General features: G+C 42.8%; 1 long non-coding RNA gene across 1 annotated transcript in view; it reads left to right on the top strand.

Moving 5' to 3' along the window:
* Nucleotides 1-19514, top strand: part of LOC132887652 (uncharacterized) — a 44438-nt gene that overhangs the window by 20901 nt on the left and 4023 nt on the right. Inside the window, exon 3 of the long non-coding RNA XR_009654865.1 lies at nt 4305-4345. This is a non-coding gene — a long non-coding RNA (uncharacterized LOC132887652). The remainder of the gene's footprint in view (nt 1-4304; nt 4346-19514) is intronic.

The following is a 19514-nucleotide window of genomic DNA, read 5'->3' on the forward strand; positions in this document are numbered from 1 at the left end:
CACCTCATGAAGCTGGTTGAGAAAATGCCAAGACTGTGCAAAGCGGTCATCAAAAGAAGAAGAAGAATCTAAAATATCAAACATTTTGCTTTATTTAGGGGCGGCACGGTGGTGTAGTGGTTAGCGCTGTCGCCTCACAGCAAGAAGGTCCAGGTTCGAGCCCCGTGGCCGGCGAGGGCCTTTCTGTGCGGAGTTTGCATGTTCTCCCCGTGTCCGCGTAGGTTTCCTCCGGGTGCTCCGGTTTCCCCCACAGTCCAAAGACATGCAGGTTAGGTTAACTGGTGACTCTAAATTGAGCGTAGGTGTGAGTGTGAATGGTTGTCTGTGTCTATGTGTCAGCCCTGTGATGACCTGGCGACTTGTCCAGGGTGAAACCCGCCTTTCGCCCGTAGTCAGCTGGGATAGGATCCAGCTCGCCTGCGACCCTGTAGAACAGGATAAAGCAGCTACAGATAATGAGATGAGATGAGATTTTGCTTTATTTACACTTTTTTTTCTTAATATATAATTTCATATCAGTGCTGTCTCTGTGCTATGATGAGGTCTAAATCCTGGCTGATGCATTTCATGGATGTTATTCCTATGTAAATATGAGCATAACTGCTGTGCCACAGCTTTTTCAAGGATCTTGGAGATAAAGGGGAGGTTTGATATTGGCCGATAATTGGACAGCTGACAGGGATCAAGGTCAGGTTTTTTAATCAGGGGTTTGATAACTGCTAGTTTAAAGGATTTGGGTACATAGCCAATCGTAAGAGAAGAATTTATTATTTTTAGAAGAGCTTCAGGTATTATCTGTTTGAAGAGTCGTGTAGGTGAGGGATCTAGTACACAAGTAGAAGATTTTGATGAGGAAATTAGTGAAGTTAGTTTGGTCTCTCTAAGGGGATTAAAATATTCTAATTGATGATCTGATACAGTTATATTGTTAACTACAGGTTTATCTATCAAATTGTCTAGACTTAAATTAATAGTTTGATTCTTTTATCTTTTGTCGGATATTTTCAATTTTGTCATTAAAAAAATTAATGTAGTCGTTGCTACTCCATACTGCAGGTGTGCATGTGTCTATAGTGGACTTATTCCTGGTTAATTTTGCTATAGTATTAAATAGGAATCTAGGATTATTTTTGTTATCTTCTATTAGGGAGGAGAGATATGTTGATCTAGCAGCACTAAGAGCTTTTCTATACTTCAGGAAGCTCTCCTTCCACGCTAATTTGAACGCTACCAATTTTGTTTGACCCCATTTATGTTCCAATTTTCAAGTGGTCTGTTTTAAAGTGCGAGTGTCATCATTATACCAGGGTGCTAATTTTTTCTCTCTAATCATTTAAGTCGAGCTACATTATCTAGAGCAGGGGTGTCCAAACTGATCCATAAAGGGCCTTGTGGCTGCAGGTTTTCATTCCAGCCATGCAGCAGCACACCTGACTTGGCTCATTCAATCAACTGAACTGTCTTCACACAGTCAAATACTTGCAGCCACACCCACCCTTGATTAAAGGGTGGGTGTGTCAGTTGATTGAATAAGCCAAATCAGGTGTGCTGCTGCATGGCTGGAATGAAAACCTGCAGCCACACGACCCTTTATGGATCAGTTTGGACACCCCTGATCTAGAGTATAGCAGAATGTTGTCTCTAAGCATTCAGTCGCCTGATTGGTTCACCGTCAGACCCCACAGAACTCAATCAGAATGAATAACTGTGAGGCCGCTGCTAAAGCTCTGTGCAGTCGTTGACGTGAATGTACGTTTGACCCAGTAGCATGGCGAGAGGCATATACTGTATTATTGCTCAGACATATTTCAAGTGAAATGAAATAATGATCTGAGTTTTCAACTTTATCTGTTTCCCCAGCAGCACACGCTCAGGACCTTGACTTGTTTTTCGGGTTACTCTGGTGTAACATTTTAAAACATTTAAATACAAAGAACACTGTGGCAGTTCCTGGTGTGGGTTGAGCACAGAGGCACGGCAGGCGAGTTGATGGTCATACACAAACTCTTTATTTCACTTTACTGCTAACTTTTCAGCTTGCTTGCTTTCACTCACTCACTCACTCTTTCTCTGCTCTCTCCCTCCTTTTATGCTCCGTCCCTGTAACACACACACACACACACACACACACACATTAATTGACAGCAGGTGGAATGACTTAGCCACTTACCTTCCCCGACCCCGCCCTCCATTCACAGACTGCTGCTTGGCCACGCCCCTGCTGCCACAAACACAGAAATTAAACCAGTGACAGGACAAACAGTATCACAGCAACAACTAAATCTATACTCAAATATCAAACGCTATGTACTGTGACTTTAAAGTCAATGTTTAAATGTCTTCTGGCCTTGTACTCTCACTTCAAGTGGTAGCTTATTCCATGTCCGGGGCCCGTAGTATAGTATTAGTGGAGTATAAACTGCCTTTAAATGACTCGAGGTTTGCTGGAGGAGAGCTAATCTGATGGGGATCCCAGCCCGAGGGTAGCCTGACAGCAGTTCGGGTACGAACCTTTATAACAGGAGGTGACTTCCATTTAAACATGGCCGAGGTAGCTTCAGACTGTGGAAGTGTGACTCTATTTTTTATATTTAATCTAGAATGGACACGAACACTGTTTTCAGATGATCTTCTTTATCGAAGTGAATATTAAAATCTCCAACAACTAAAGCTTTGTCTAAGGAAATAATCAGATCTGAGATGAAATCCACAAATTCAGAAAGAAACTCAGAATATGGCCCCCGGGGGCCTGTCAATAATCAGTAACAGAGTTGACTGGGTAGACTTATTTTTCAAGGCTACATGTGTTATGTTAGAATGAAGAACTTCAAACTTATTAAATTCATATCCAGGTTTTTGTGTCACGCCTAGATAGTCATTATTTTATTTTAAAATAAAATTTCATACAAAGAAGCTTTACAGAAAAGATCTGAGAACTATCTTGGAACCATTTCTAAGAAAGAATCACTGTGTCTACAGAGAACCTTTGAACTTTATTCCGCAAAGGAAGAAAAAAAAGCCTGAGAAAAGTTCGGCACTGCCAGGCCATAAAAAGTCATACACACTCATATTTTGTTGCTCCGGCTTTTGCCTTAATGACGGCACACATTCGCCATGGCATTGTTTCAACAGCCTTATGCAACATCACCACATTTATTTCCTTCCAGAGTCGTGTTCATGTTTCACTGAGAGTTTGTATTGCTGACAGGAGAGTCAAAGTTCTCTGTAAAGTTTTCTCCAGCACGTTACAGAGACTTTAAATGGGGTTAAGGTCGGGACTCTGTGGTGGTTAATTCCTGTGTAAATGATTCCTCGTGCTCCCTGAACCACTCTTTCACTCTCTGAGTCCTAATTTAATTCCATCAGGGAAGAAAAACCCCACTGATGTGACCCTGCTCATTCAGTACGTTCAGGTCGTCAGCTGACTTCATTTTATTGCCCCGTAACGTTGCTGAGTCTCGACCTGACCAACTGAATCAACCCCAGATCATCACACTGCCTCCAGAGGCTTGGACGGTGGACACTATGTGTGATGGGGCGGAGCTTCATGAGCTTCCCTTCTTACCCTGACAGGCCCATCAATCAGGAACAGGGTCAGTCTGGACTCCTCAGACCACACGACCTTTCTCCTTCACTCCAGAGTCCAATCTTTATGCTCCCGAGCAAACTGAAGCCTTTTCTCCTGATTAGTCTCACTAACGAGTGGGTTTCTTACGGACACACAGCTGTTTAGTCCCAATCCTGTGAGATCTCATCCCACTGTGAGTGTAAATGATCTTAATTTCACTATTAAACACAGCCCTGAGTTCTACTGTCCATTATTTTTTATGATTCGACTTCACCAAGAGTTTAAGTGATCTCTGATCACACTCAGTCAAGAGTTTTTCCAACCACATTTCTCCTGTGAAGTTGACGGTTGATCTCGATACTTCCAGGGTTTAATAATGTGTTGGTCAGTTCTGAACCCAATTCCAGTTATTTCAGCAATCTCAGCTGTTTTCTGTGTTTGCTGCAGGACAATAATTTGACCTTCTGAAGCACAGTAACATCTTTTCCACGACCGCGGGATACGTCTTCCCACATGGCTGTTAAAGAAATGAGAAGCTACTCACTGCATCAGTTAGGGTTAGAAGAATTGTTGTAGCTGAAACACAATCACTGCAGTAATTATCCGATCAAACGCTCTCACTTAAGTAAAGCCAAACCTTGACTTTCTTTTGGCCAGGCAGTGTATATTAAAGTTTCTCTCTCTCTGTGTGTGTGTGTGTGTGTGTGTGTGTGTGTGTGTGTGTGTGTGTAACCAGGAGACTGGTGTGGAGCTCAAGGATGAAGCTGCTTCTCCCAGGTTGAAGTTTTTGCTCCATGTCTTAGTCTAAATTGTCTGTTCAATGTTGTAACAGGAAGCACATTAGTGAGTTTTTCTCTCACACATTGATGTGTTCAGTTTTATAGAAACAAAAGTAAATCACACGAGTGTGTGACATCATGACAGAAAGACAAAGAAAGGCACTTCAGTTGCAGAAGGTCTTTAAAAAAGATATTTAAAAAATGATCTTCCCCATGTGATTGCTGATATTCTAAAAGTACTTTTTCAAAATGCAGATGAAGCTTATTAAAGTAATAAATTACACAAACACTTGTATACTTTATAAAGTCAAGATTCTAGTCTTTTAATGTTAAAATGAAATTGTCTGGGTGTTAAACTGTACTTTTCCTTGTCACTGGAGTGGAAACATCCATCCTCATGTGTATCTTCACCTGAAAGTGTGGGTACAGAGGGCTTTAAACGTGATTTAAGTTTCATAAATGGACCATAATTATTGTTTAAAGATTTAAAGGTACACTACATACACCTTTCCAGGTGAAAGATACTAAAGGTACAAAAGGTGTCCAGGTACCACACCACAGACAATCAAAACACTTTACACTTTAGTCTGAGAGTGTGGCATTACACTAGTTTAGGGATTTAGTTTAAAAGGCTTGGCTCCGCCCCTGATTTACAACCCCGATTCCAAAAAAGGTGGGATGCTGTGCAAAACTTAGATAAAAACAGAATGCAATAATTAAAAAATCATTTTCAACCTATATTCAATTGAATTCAATACAAAGACAAGATATTTGATGTTAAAACTGATAAAATTTATTGTTTAATGTAAATAATCATTCTGAATTTGATGGTTGCAACACGTTCCACAAAAAGTTGGGACGGGGCGTGTTTACCACCGTGTTACATCTCCTTTTTTTTTAACAACACTGAGGAAGTGTTTGTGAACTGAGGGCACGAATTTTTGAAGGTTTGAAAGTGAAACTATTTCCCATGCTTGCTCAATGTATGATTTCAGTTGCTGAACAGTTTGGATCTCTGTTATCGTATTTTGCACTTCATAATGCACCACACATATTCAATGGGAGGCAGGCAGGCCAGTTTAGCACCTGCACTCTTTTACTATGAAGTCATGCTGTTGTCTGTGAAGATTCTCAATCATCCAGGTCATAGTAAACTGTGGGTGGTAGAAATGGGCAACTGGACTTGCTTGAAGATTCTTGAAAACGTTTCACCTCTCGTCCAAAAGGCTTCCTCAGTTCTGTCTGACTAATAGGGAGTATCAGATATTTATCCTCTCCTGGCTCAGAATCAGAATCAGAATTCTGATGACCAGCTCATCTAAGGTGTCATTGAGGCATCATGTTGGTGTGGATCGCTGGAGGCTGGGTGTGAATGGTGAGTCATTAGGGTGATCAAAGGATTGCCCGTTATGGTGATCAATGGCAATCTGACTCTCTCTGTCCACCACGGATCAGATTTGCACCCTGCTTGACCTCTGCCTGACTACCACTTATTTCCAGTTTAATGAAAGTTTCTACAGACAGAAGCATGGATGCGCCATGGGATCACCAGTGTCCCCTATTGTGGCCAATTTATACATGGAGGAAGTGGAACATATAGCTTTGACCACTTTTGCAGGAGTTGCTCCCAGCCATTGGTTTAGATACGTGGATGATACTTGGGTTAAAATCAAAATCCAGGAGGTGGAAGCTTTCTCGAAACACATCAATGCAGTGGATAGCAACATCAACTTCACTCGGGAGGATGTCAGTGGGAATAATCTAGCCTTCTTGGATTGTGATGTACACATTAGACAAGACAGAAGCCTTAGTATCGAGGTCTACCGGAAACCCACACACACAGACCAGTACCTACTTTTCGACTCTCACCACCCACTGGAACATAAATTGGGGGTCATTAGGACCTTGCAACACAGGGCTCAGAACATTCCTACAACATTAGAGGGAAAAGAGAAGGAGCAGAATCACATCAAGAAAGCACTTCAGAATTGTGGTTATCCCAACTGGGCTTTCCTAAAGAGCATAAAAAGAAACATAACTGACAAGGATGATAACAGGAACAAATGCAAGAACATTGTCATTCCCTACATTTCTGGTCTATCTGAGAAACACAACATTCCGGTACATTTCAGACCCAATAACACCCTGAAGCAGAAACTGGTCCACCCTAAGGACAGAATACCCAGACACAAACAGGACAACGTAGTGTATGCATTTCAGTGCAGTGAGAATTGCACAAATTCGTATATTGGGGAGACGAAACAACCGCTATACAGGCGCTTGGCCCAACACAGGAGAGCCAGCTCCTCAGGCCAGGACTCGGCTGTCTACATTCACCTTAACAACGAAGGACACTCATTTCGGGATTGTGACGTACGCATTTTAGCCAGAGAGGATCGTTGGTATGAGTGAGGAGTCAAAGAAGCCATTTTTGTCAACCTGGAACGGCCATCACTGAACAGAGGTGGGGGTCTAAGACATCATTTGTCAACCATCTACAAGGTGGTCTTGGACACTCTTCCCAGATGGCTGGGTGTACGCCAGGACCCAGCTGTTTTTGGGGACTCACAGGAGGACAGAGAGAGTCAGATTGCCATTGATCACCGTAACGGGCAATCCTTTGATCACCCTAATGACTCGCCGTTCACACCCAGCCTCCAGCGATCCACACTAACTTGATGCCTCAATGACACCTTAGATGAGCTGGTCATCAGAATTCTGATTCTGAGCCAGGAGAGGATAAATATCTGATACTCCCTATTAGTCAGACAGAACTGAGGAAGCCTTTTGGACGAGAGGTGAATCGTTTTCAAGAATCTTCAAGCAAGTACAGTTGCCCATTTCTACCACCCACAAGTCATGCTGTTGTAATGCGTACAGAATGTGGCTTAGCATTGTTTTGCTGGGATAAACAGGACGACCCTGAAAAAGACGTCATCTGGATGGCAGCATGTTGCTTCAAAACCTGTATGAACCTTTCAACATTACGGTCACAGATGTGTAAGTTACCCCTGCCATGGGCACTAACACCCCCCCCATACCATCACAGAAGCTGGCTTTTGAACTTTATGCTGGTAACAATCTGGATAATCCTTTTCCTCTTTAGCCCGGAGGGCACGACGTCTATGATTTCCAAAAGCAATTTGAAAAGTGGACTCGTCAGACCGCAGCACACATTTCCACTGTGCCTCAGTCCGTCTCAGATGAGCTCCAGCCCACAGAATTCACCAGGGTTTCTGGATGTTGTTGCTGGAGTCTTAACTTGCATTTGCAGCGATGAACTGTGTTTACTGACAGCATTTTTCTGAAGTGTTCCTGAGCCCATGTAGTAATGTCCTTCATACAATCAGGTTCAGACTTCCTTTATTGTCATTTTTATGCTGCACATAAAAATGAAATTGTGTTACACACATCCACCAGTCAGTAATTCAGTGCAAAAAGCCTGTAAAAAAATTTAAGTTAATAAATAAATTAGATTATACTAAAATAGAATAAAACAGTTAATAAATAAGAGCACTAACAGATAAAATAGATTATAATAAATTAGAATAAAAAAGTAGTTTAATAAAATATTTGTTTTAAGAGGAACAGCCTCTTCTATGCAGGTCACGTTCTCTGGTTTAGTGGTCTGATTGCTGTGGGAAAGAAGCTGTTTAACAGCCGAGTAGTCCTTGATCTGATGCTTCTGTATCTTTTCCCGGGCTGCATGAGTGTGAACGTGCCATGAGAGAGATGAGTGCGATCCTTTATGATGCGGTTTGCCCTCCGCACGCAGCGCTCCGTGTAGATGTCCTGCAGATGCGGCAGTGAGGCACCCATGATTTTTTCAGCGGTTCTCACCATCCTGTTCAGTTTGTGTCTCTCCTCTGCTGTGCTGTTGCCAAACCAGGAAGAGATGCAGGACGTGAGAATGCTCTCAATGATGCCTGTGTAAAACATGGTCATGGCCGGGATGGGAAGGTCCACCCTCTTCAGCGTGCGAAGCGAGTGAAGGTGCTGTTGGGCCCTCTTGATGACAGCTGTTGTCCTTGGAGGTCAGCTCATCCATCAGCTGGATCCCCAGGAACTTGGTGCTGTGAACCCTTTCCACCTAGGAACTGCTGATGGTCAATGGGACATGATGCCGGTGACCAGTCCTACTGAAGTCTGTTACCATCTCCTTGGTCTTATTCGTGTTGAAGGTAAGATTGTGTTTTGTGCACCAGGCTGTCAGCTGCTCCACCTCTTTTCTGTAGGCCGGCTCATCATTGTTGGTGATGAGACCGACAACTGTAGTGTCATCGGCGAACTTTACGGTGTGGTTGGTGTTGAAACTAGTGGAACAGTCATGTGTCAGCAGTGTAAACAGTAATGGGCTCAGGACACATCCTTGTGGTGATACTGTGCTTACTGTGGTTGTTTTACAGTAGATGTAACACTACCCACTATGGCTGTCTGCCTTCTCTCCATCAAAACTGCACAAGCACTAAAAAAAGTCCCTGCGCCTGACCACACGTGCCAAGTTTGACCAAGTCATCATTTGTGGAGATTTTAACCTACCTCGCATGGACTGGGATATTGAGTCGGCAACATCCAACAACTGTAACCACAACTTCTTCTCCAAACTGGTAGGTGATAATTATCTATGTCAAATGGTTGATTGCCCAACAAGAGAAGATAACATCTTAGATCTAGTCCTTACAAATATTCCAGAAAAAGTATGCGATGTATGTGGTTTTACTGATATTCTCCAAACAGACCACAAATTGATCAGCTTTACCTTAGATTTTAACATCCCAAAGAAACCTGTCTCCAACCGGGCCGTCTACAACTTCAAGCATGCAGACTGGAAGGGACTGAATGACGAGCTCTCTCACACTCCCTGGGACACGGCTTTCGTGAACAACGACGTTGATGCATCATTGTCCAACTGGTGTGAACTATTTCTATCTACTGTTGAAAAACATGTCCCTAAAGTGCATGTGCGAAATCCTGGTCATCCGTGGTTAGACAAGGAACTTCTGTCTCTAATTCAAAAGAAAAATGCACAAAGGAAAAAAGCAATAAGAACTGGCTGCCCAAATGACTGGTCCAAATTTAAAGCCCTTCAACGAAAAACCAAACAGAAGCTTGCTTGCAAAAAGAAAGATCATGCCTCCAAGCTCAGAGATTCTTTGTTTGAGAACCCCAAGTGTTTTTGGTCACTTGTCAAATCATCCATGACACAGCATACTAGTCCCAAGTACCTCTGTGATGGTCAAACCTTTGTGACAAACAGTGTTGACAAAGCTAACTTGCTGAATTCATTCTTCCACTCTGTATTTACTACTCATGATACAACACCTCCAAGTACTGACAACACTCCAACTGCAGCATTTATTCCTCGCTTGTCGAGTATCCAGCTCACTTTTGATGGTGTGATGAAAGCTCTATACTGTACTTGTTGGATCCAAAGAAAGCAAGTGGACCTGATGAAATCCCTGGGATGATTTTAAAGAACACGGCTCAAGCTATCGCACCATTGCTGTGTCGACTGTTCAACTTGTCTCTATCGTTAGGAACGGTTCCTAATAAATGGAAATGTGCCAACGTAACACCTATTCATAAACGAGATGACGCATCTATCATTGCTAATTACAGACCGATCTCCCTGCTGAGTATCATCTCTGAAACGCTAGAACGGAGTGTCTTCAATCATTGTTATCACCATTTGTTTCCTTATCTGTACCACCTACAACATGGATTCCAAAAGAGGAAATCAACAGTGACGCAGCTAATTACAGTCTATCATGATATCGTGGAAAATATAGCTAGTGGTAATGAAGTTGGTGTGGTTCATCTTGATCTATCAAAGGCATTTGATAAGGTATCACATCAATTGCTGTTATTCAAACTGCAGTCATACAGGATCTCAGGATCTCTACTTCAATGGTTCAAGAGCTATTTGCGTGACAGACAGCAGCATGTCGTCTTGGATGGTGCTTATTCTGACTGGTTACCCGTATCATCTGGTGTTCCTCAAGGCTCCATACTTGGACCACTTCTCTTTCTTATCTATGTCAATGATATGCCAGATTATGTACAAGGCGACTCCAAACTTGCCCTCTTTGCTGATGACTCAAAGCTGTATAAAGTTATCAAATCTGAACCATGTAAGGAATCCCTTCAAGATGACATTGATTGTATTCACCGCTGGAGTGTTGACTCACACATGTCATTCAACGCTTCCAAATGCAAAGTCGTCAACATGTCTAAGAAAAGAATCCAAACTGCTAATTATCAGTACCATCTTGGTAATCAGGTCCTTGAATATGCAACTGAAACAAAAGACCTTGGTGTTATTGTGTCAAGTGACCTAAAATGGAACAAGCACATCGAGGATAAGTGTGCGAAGGCGAATAAGATCCTAGGACTGGTGAAGAGAACTTGTGGAAGACACATTAAAGAGGTGGCAATGAGGAAGACTTTATATTGCTCACTGGTAAGACCGCAGCTTGAGTACGCCTCCAGTGTATGGTCACCATACACTGTGAAACACATCAAGCTAATTGAAGATATTCAACGTAGGGCAACAAAGTTTATTCTGAACTATCCAGAAGACATGGCTACACTGAAAGACTCCGCATACTCGAGCTCCAACCATTGGAGCATAGAAGGAACATCACTGACCTTATTCTCCTACACAAGATAAAAAACAACTTAATTGACACTGACCTCAAACAGCACCTCCTACCTTCTGCATCCTCCTACAACACAAGGAACTTTGACAGAAATAACTATATTCAGCCTCAACACCACAAGCAAACCTATGACAGAGCCACCTTCCTCCCAAGAACAGTTGGTCTCTGGAATAAGCTTCCAACTGAAGCTAAGTCAACGAAATTGAAACTATCGCAATTTATGAAACATGCAATTAGCTATTATCATAATCAACTGTCACAGTATAAACCTCATTACTCTTTACTTGTCTATTGAACCCTATTTTATAGCTCCTAAACTTTGATAATTTTGAAGAATAAGATCAAACTAGACCGGACAATTCCCCGGGGGAAATTGTGAGAGGATGCAGTGCGCGAAGCAATTCGCTCACGCACGTTCGCTGGCCGTGAACGTGTGACCCGCAATGATGTTTCAATGCAATGATCGTGTGTGTGCTCGAGACAGCAGCCATCATGAAGAAGACCTATTCAAGAGTATGACCAAAGTGACTACAGGCGGAAATTAGCATGTACTGCTATAACCTGGGACAGACATCTGTCCTTAACACAAGGATAATGTTTAATTTGTGCACTGTCCCTTTTAAAAATAAAATAAACTCTAAACTCTAAGAAGAGTGTTTGTAGTTTGTATGTACGAACAGAAGTGTTCCTAATAAAGTGGGCGGCTAAGGTGAGGCTGACACACAAGGGCTGGAGTTTTCTACTGTTTTTTTTATGAAGGACCAGGCCTCGAACAATGACAAATAACTCGACAACGGATGCAGCTATTCACAAAATTCTTTCACAGTGAGCGCTAGAAGGGTCTCCTGAATAAAATGATGTATTTTTTTGTTTGTATTGTTAAAAATGAGGACGCTACAGGGAGTTAAAAACGAGTGACTTTTCAGCAACGTTTATACTGGGAGTCAATGAGGCCGCTCACCTGTGCTCTCCTCGCTTTGAGGCTTGTCATTCAAAAACCGTAAATCCTACCGTTTAGGTAGACACATTGTGTGAATCAGGACAAGTTTTCCTACTACTTTTGAGAAAATCATGTCTGTAGAGTGAAATTTGTGGCTGAAAACAGACTTTAAGCGAGAAAGTTTGACCTTTTTTTTCAAACTGTCTACACTCTAAGATAATGACCTTCACTGGTGTGTAACGCAATAGACACCCATTCAAAAGCCGGATTTTCTCCCAGAAACCACATGGCGGTTGAGCCGGGACTGATCCGAAAGTGTAGAACCTAGCAGAAAAGTTTAATGCCAGATCCACAGAGGAGAAGTTTTCCTACGTTTTAGAGGTTGAATCACGTCTCTAGGTGAAAGCATGCCAGAGCAGCGGATGTTTGAAAAACATTGAAAAAGTGCTTTTTTTTCAATTAATTCCATAGAAATGAATGGGGTTTTTTGGGGCGATTTTTTCGCGACTACGTCGCGAAAAAATCGTATTCTATAGAGAAAAGTAATAGCATAGCGAGTCCGATCGAGCCGCACGTTTTGATATATTGTTTGTCTGTGTGCGACGTACGGTTATTGAGTTATTCGAAATCAAAATTTGCGTAGGAATAATAAATATAAGAAGAAGAAGAAGAAGAAGAAACACGTAGAAGAACAATAGTTGCAGTGCTTTGCACTGCAACCTATGGGCTCCCCTAGGGGAGCCCATAGGTTGCTGTGCTGCAGCACTGCATCCTAATTATATAAAGACTTATTTATATATATATATATATATATGGGGCGGCACGGTGGTGTAGTGGTTAGCGCTGTCGCCTCACAGCAAGAAGGTCCTGGGTTCGAGCCCCGGGGCCGGTGAGGGCCTTTCTGTGTGGAGTTTGCATGTTCTCCCCGTGTCCGCGTGGGTTTCCTCCGGGTGCTCCGGTTTCCCCCACAGTCCAAAGACATGCAGGTTAGGTTAACTGGTGACTCTAAATTGAGCGTAGGTGTGAATGTGAGTGTGAATGGTTGTCTGTGTCTATGTGTCAGCCCTGTGATGACCTGGCGACTTGTCCAGGGTGTACCCCGCCTTTCGCCCGTAGTCAGCTGGGATAGGCTCCAGCTTGCCTGCGACCCTGTAGAAGGATAAAGCGGCTAGAGATAATGAGATGATATATATATATATATATATATACAAATATTTGTTAAATTTATAGAAGTTTATCAATTGGGATGAAAGTCCTGTAGCTTCCACCTGTCACAAGATTTAGTTTTAGAAATTTTATCATTACCTGCTTCTCGTTTTATTTTTGTAACTGTATTTATATATATTGTGACAAATAAATAAATAAAAGCCAGGATCCATGCCCAGCAATCTTTCAACAGCAATCTTTCAACGAGCTGTTATGGCAATATTGTGTTAAACGCTGAACTGAAGTCACTCAGCAGGATCCTGGCATAGATGTTCTTATTTTCCAGATGAGTCAGGGTAAGGTGGAGCAGGGCGGAGATGGCATCCTCCATAGACCGGTTTGGTCTGTAAGTGAACTGCAACGAGTCCAGATTGGTTGGGAGGCATGACTTTATGTGATTCATGACAAGCCACTCAAAGCATGTCATAGCTATGGGGGTCAAGGCCACTGGGTGATAGTCATTCATGGAGGCTGGATTTGGCTTCTTAGGAAGGGGTATTATGGTGGTGCTTTTGAAAGTGATAGGCACCCTGGCTTGGCTGAGCGAGATATTGAATATGTCTGTAAAGACATCCTTCAGCTGTTCTGCACAGTCCTTCAGCATACAACCTGGGATGTGATCTGGACCAGCAGCCTTTTGGGAGTTGATTTTGGAAAAAACCCTCTTTATGCTGTCCATAGTAAGCTGCAGTGCCTGGCTGGTAGGAGGCAGTGCCTGCCTTAGTGCCACTCTATTATCTGTAATCTCAAACCGGGATTAAAAGGTACTGAGGAGATCTGGTAGGGAGGAGTTATTGTCTATAGACCTCTTGCAGTCACGTGACCGAATCCTGGCTGGAATATAAACAGCCGCCATCTTGTCGGTCAACAACACAGCTGAATATAACCGACGGACTACAAGGCTCATTTTTCTAATGAACAGATAACTAGATATATGTCTAAAATAAACGACCTACAGATTAGTGACCCTTATCGATTACCGGACGTAGTTTTCATGACCGTGTCAGTGGATATTGAACTGCCAGAGGTGGAATACCCAGATGTGTATAATTACCTCATTAACTTTCCCTCGCTGTTCAGTGGTGAAGCACTGCATGCTTATAAATCTCTGGACAGTTATCTTTACAGAAATTCAGGATTCGTCAGCCGCCCTCAGATGTGGCATCTTGTAAACAAGAAAATAACAATCCTCATTGGACGGGTAAGTCACTTAAGTATTACTAGTACTGATACTAGATATATCAGTAGTACCTAGTATAGCACTGACCAGCCGATTATAGAATAGAATAAGGTAATTCCAGCTGTAATTCCAAATCGTCCGTCTTGTTTACCATGGATCTGGCGTTGGAGAGGTAGAGGCTTGGCATTGGAGATTTGAGTGGCTGTTTTCTGAGCTTAGTCAACAGGCCGGCTCTGCAGCCTCGCTTTTGCTTCCTCTCCCGATGCTGCCTCCTTCGCCTGCCAGACCCGATAACAATCCACGGAGACCCCGCTGGTCTCGTTATCTCGTCCGGAATGTTGTGCATGCGATGGAAATCGCTACAAACCGTCATTTTCTGCTGGAAACCAATGTCCAGTAAGTCCATATGGTTGTAGTGGATATTGAAGTCCGGTACAGACAAACAACACGCAAAAATACACACAAAAAACATAAAAACCGTGCACAGGTAGGGAGAGCTTGTAGCCGCAGCATCCCCATCATGCGCCGCCATATCCACTATTATGGTTGAATATTTTATATTATCAGTTAGATCAAGTATCAGTAGTCTATCACTCTTACTATATATATGGTATACCTGATAGCAGCAATCCATTTTGCACGCCTGTCAGGGTCCCGTGGCAGCCTACTGTCAAGTGTACCGTATGTGAGCATCATGGGTTTCCCACACTTGAAAGGGAAGGACTCGGACACAGGATTCCACTCGTCTTATGTTTTATTGATTTTCAGTGGAGTTGATGTTGTAGTAGAATTGTATATAGTAGGGTTTTCCAGAAGAAAAGGTAGAAGTAGAAGCAGAAGTAGAAGGCGGAAATATGGCATTTGACTGACAAGATGGCGTCTGTTTACAATCTGGATCGGCTGTGATGTCACATGCAAGTGGTCTATTGCCCCTACAGTAGGTTTAATGCCTATCACTGTCTGAAATCCCTGCCATAAGCACCTTGTGTCCTTGGTGTCACTGAAATGACTGGACAGTTTCATCCCATAAGCTCTTTTGGCCTCTCTGAGTCCTCTTTTCAGATTTCTCCTTTCTGTATTGTATGCTTTAGCGTCGCTTGACCTGAAGGCAGGATCACGGAGTGAGCCATGACACTCACGCAGCCCGCGGGCAGCCTTTTACTGGCATTTTACCTGTCACTAATTGTCCATACCATTTGCACTGTTCAATATAACTGGTTTTATAAGTCCTGCTTGTCATTAATCACTGTTTGCCATAACTTCATTTTCATGCATTTCACTGTGCTGTAGGGAGAGCGGGGAAAGGCCTAGCGGCATTTTTGGACAGCAAATGTTTGTTTGTCATGTCTCATCCAAAATGATCATTTCATGCTCATTGTCATTTCCATCTCTCATCTGTGTTAACTCTGTCTAATATCAAGAAATGCAAATGTACACACGGGCTGTGAAAAACATTCTCATTTATTGAGTAAAACTTTGTAATTACATTTCTGTATTCAGTTTAATCACCGCCATTCAAACTCTGGTATTTCTGGGTTTACGCAGGGAACCGAGGGACTGTAGCACTCGGGTCAAATAGAGGGGTTTTGTGGGTGGATGGTGGTGTTTTAATGTTTATTATTTAAACGGTGTTTTTATCTGTACATAAAGTATTTTGGTGGAAGAAAATGGTTTTGAGATTTTGTATATCATGTATTTGTTTCTTTGAGTTATTATTTTGTAATAATGTTGTTATTTAGTTTGATTATTTTTGGCAATGAGGTTGCCTAGTGGGTGAGGCTACAGCTAGTCTAAAGTTCTTCCCGCACCGTATGGTGCATTAGGCGGTGCCAATCTCTGTTTCTGTAGCCCTCAGCCTCTCGCCTATACAGCTAGGGTTACAGTGGGGGGTGGGTCCTCTGGTAACCATGAGAGTTTGACTCCCCACTCACATCTGTATTGCAGCGTGCCGTACCAGACAGCAGTAGATGCCATTTTTATGATGGTCTTTGGTATGACCCGACCGTGAGTAGAACTTGTGATCTCCTGATTGAGAGGTGGACATGCTAACCACTAGGCCAACTCGCGGTAAGGCTACAGCTAGCCTGAGGCTGCATTGGGCCCCAGGGTCTCAGTTATGTCAGTGATGGTGGTGCAGGTAGCATGGCTGATTGAAATGTGTTGAGAGTTTTGTGCAGGGTCTAGAAAGACATAGCCTGGCAAACTTATGCCTATTTTATTTTGTTTTTGAATAGTTTTTGTTTTGCATTTTGGGATGCTTATTTGCACTGTATGTATTTGCACAATTTTAAAGGAAAATGAGAAGAAAAAAAATAAAGGAACGTTTTTAGCAGAAAACACTTTTGGCCTCTTCTGTCTACTCCGCCGTTGACCATCCTGTCACAGGCGGCATCGCGAAGCCTCAGCAAGGAGCGAACCTCCTCAGTTAGCCTAGGCTTATTGATTGGCTGCAGCTTAACAGATTTTATAACAGACACATCATCAATGCATTTATTTATAAATCCCAACACAGTCTCTGTATATTCCTCTAGGTCTATACAGTCACTGGATGTTGTAAAGATGGAATAGCCTCCTGTGGCCACGCCCTGATGTCCTTCACTACTGGTGGCTCTTGTCTCACTCTGGGCCTGTATGCAGGCTTCAGCAGGATAGTCAGGTGGTCAGAGCTGCCAGTGTGAGGCACGGGGGCTGCGGTGTGTGCATTCTTGGTGTTTGTATATAAATGATCCAGTGTATTTTTCCCTCTTGTTGCACATGTGACATGCTGGTGGAAGTGAGGGAGAACAGACTTAAGATTAGCCTTGTTCAAGTCCTCCGCAATGATATAAAATGCATCCGGATGGGCTCTCTGAAGCTGACTGAGAGTGTTGTAAAGTTCTCCCATCGCCTGCTTTACATCTGCACTCGGGGGAACATATACTGCAGTAATAATGATTGCCGTCAATTCGCGTGGGAAATAAAAAGGTCTGCATTTCACGACCATAATCTCCACATCAGGAGAAGAGAATCTGAAAATCACCCTGGCATCACGGCACCACAGATTGTTTGTGTAAATAACCAGACCTCCACCTCGGACCTTACCTGATGTTGACGTCTCTCTGTCCACTGTGTGGAGTGTTAGCCCCGCTAGCTCAATTCCAGAGTCCAATATTGTTTCTGTCAACCATGTCTCTGTGAAAGCAGAGACACAACAGTCTTTTATTCCACACTGTAGTGATCTCAACAGGCTGATGTAATCCATTTTAGTGTCCAATCAGCGAACATTTGCCAATAGGACCGAGGGAACGGCCAGTTTACAGGCATTAGCCCTTAGCCTGGCGTTAACGCCTCCTCATGTCCCCCTCTTGCATGATCTGTCGCAGCACCGCCAGTGGTACATCCTCACCGTGGTGGCTCCAGGTGAATCCAGGGTAGCCTCTGTGCAGCCTCAGTGTAACAGTCCTAACTTGCTAAGCGGGTTTAGCACTATCGGTCCCAGTGGCGGCTGGTAGTCCTTCAAACAGGGGAGGCTGGTCGGTTACGATATTTCCAGATTTTAAAAGAAAAAAGAAAAAACACATCAATTTTGCCCATACTCTTGCCTCTGATCTGGCTGATTGTTGGCAGCGTCACAAACTGTGAAATAACAGGTTCTTTTGGCCCATTAGCCTACTGTCCAATATACATGATGGTGGTGTTGGGGGGGAGGGGTATATTTTAACATTTTATATTTTAAAATTGTGGCATGTTGTTTAAAAATTGATCATTATTGAAAGCAGCTCTTTGTCAGGAACCTCAGCAGTAACAGCAGAGTGTTCTGGAATAGGCACAAGCACTGACCTTGGGGAGCCAAACATAGAGCTGGGGGCCACACATTTCATTCAATGACACTTTCCCTATATTTTACTTATTTTGACTGAGAAATGTTTTATTGACAATTTTGATAACCCTTCACTTTTAATCCAGGTCTGTAGTGTGAAATGTTCTCGGCTGTGTTTTTGTTTAAAAATGTTTTCCAAATTGTAGCTGTGTTTAATTCATATCCAGAGAAATATATATTCCAATATAATATACTCAGCATAAACATTTTAAATAGATTCTATATTTTTGGTCCATCCATGACATATTACTAAAGTAGCCTATTTACTGTTGTTGATGTGGGTCACTTGCTGTTAGCCAATTCACTTTCTCGTACCAGGAGAGCTGAAAGGAACGAGTATTATTCCCTACCTTTTTCACCAAGTCAATTTGAGGCGTTGGTCTACCCTGCTCTTTAATTTTAATTTTTTCCTCGAAAGGAAGACTGGCAAATGGCTTCGCCAAAATTAAATCAGCAATGCTTGGCATCCGTGCACAGCTTTCTTGCTAGCTGACTAGCCCCCTCAAGTTCAAGTTCAGTCACTCAAATAAATGAAATTTCTGGAACTAAGATAGCAAACTTGACAACACTATATTTACACTTTATTTACAATGAAAATATATACAAACTAAAAAAGCTGGTAGAAACCGTATGTAATGAATGAAATCGAAATGTAAGCCGATCTCTTACAATACACCACAGCACTTGCGAATCCGCATGGGACTGAACTGAGATTCACTGCTGCCTGTCTATAGTTGAAACGAGCTGTCAATCAAAGAAAATATCCGGCCGCTTTCACCAATCACCAGTCTCCTCACGGAAACTGCCATGTCCCTCCCACTGTGAGGCTGGGAGTCCGTGGGCGGGCGTTTTCGCAGTATTTGTCCAATAACCGTCTTGCATTTTGATATTGAAAAGCGCAGAGCTCCCAAATGCCATTGAAGTGCACTGAGGCTGGGCTGCATCACGCTGTCACGAGGGGGAAAAACTCACGCACACATTAGGCGAACTGGGGAAAGTTATAACGGAATGATTTCGCACTGTAGTGGGTTGAGCACATATATTTCTATGATTCTGGATCTGAAATAGCAATGTTATAAGGTCGGCTATAACATAAGCCTAGCGCAATTCATCCTACATGATGTTCGTCATTTTTAGAGGAGGCTGAGCCTCCCTCATTGTCTTAGAGCAATCACCCGTGATCGGTCCGTAGTTCCCGCAGTGCTTTCTAATGTTCAAAACAACGACGCGGTTATAAACACATTTTCACCCAACCTCTTTACAGGGCAGGGACAAAACTACATCTAGCACTGAAAAACTTTTGCTTATGTCAGCAGAGGCCGC

The sequence above is a fragment of the Neoarius graeffei genome, chromosome 6 (genome assembly GCF_027579695.1).
Source record: "Neoarius graeffei isolate fNeoGra1 chromosome 6, fNeoGra1.pri, whole genome shotgun sequence".
Classification (NCBI taxonomy): domain Eukaryota; kingdom Metazoa; phylum Chordata; class Actinopteri; order Siluriformes; family Ariidae; genus Neoarius; species Neoarius graeffei.